Source organism: Euwallacea similis, chromosome 10 (genome assembly GCF_039881205.1).
Source record: "Euwallacea similis isolate ESF13 chromosome 10, ESF131.1, whole genome shotgun sequence".
Classification (NCBI taxonomy): Eukaryota; Metazoa; Arthropoda; class Insecta; order Coleoptera; family Curculionidae; genus Euwallacea; species Euwallacea similis.
The window spans coordinates 726756-727313 of NC_089618.1; the positions used below are offsets into that span (position 1 = coordinate 726756).

The 558-nt window shown below is 34.6% G+C and overlaps 1 non-coding gene across 1 annotated transcript; it reads right to left on the reverse strand.

The window, feature by feature from the left end:
- Positions 1-244: 244 nt before the first annotated feature.
- On the reverse strand, positions 245-316 carry TRNAQ-UUG (transfer RNA glutamine (anticodon UUG)). The gene has a single exon. It is a non-coding gene; the product is annotated as a tRNA-Gln (tRNA).
- Between the last annotated feature and the right edge of the window lie 242 nt (positions 317-558).

Here is a 558-nt window from a genome sequence, read left to right on the forward strand (position 1 = left end):
CCAAATGCGGAATTTATTTTGAATAATGGCGTGTCGAGGGGGTGGAAAATAATTAAATCTACATCGGGAAAATATGTAAGGCTACAAGAAAAATGGAACGAGGAAGGGTATGCCATACTTTTCACAGTGGAAATATTGAACAGTTAGGGTGTTAAAGAAGGTGTCAGGCTAGTTGAGCTTTACGTAAATGGCATGATTCATGATATGTTCTCTCTTATTACTTCAAAAAGTGGGAAAAAAATATAGGTTCCACCGAGATTTGAACTCGGATCGCTGGATTCAAAGTCCAGAGTGCTAACCATTACACCATGGAACCGATGTAGGGGCTTCTAAAACAAATCAATTCATCGCAGATATTTAAATTTCTTATCCTTCAAGCCATATAATTAAATAAACAAAAAATTAATTAGTTTGTTAATGGTATTTTTGTGCAAACAAATTTATGTGTTCAGTGAATATGATCATCAACCTTATCGACACTTTATATTGTTACCAAGGCCAGATCGTCAGTTGGAAATTTTCCTGAATCCACAATAAATTACTATAAAAACAGCAGTA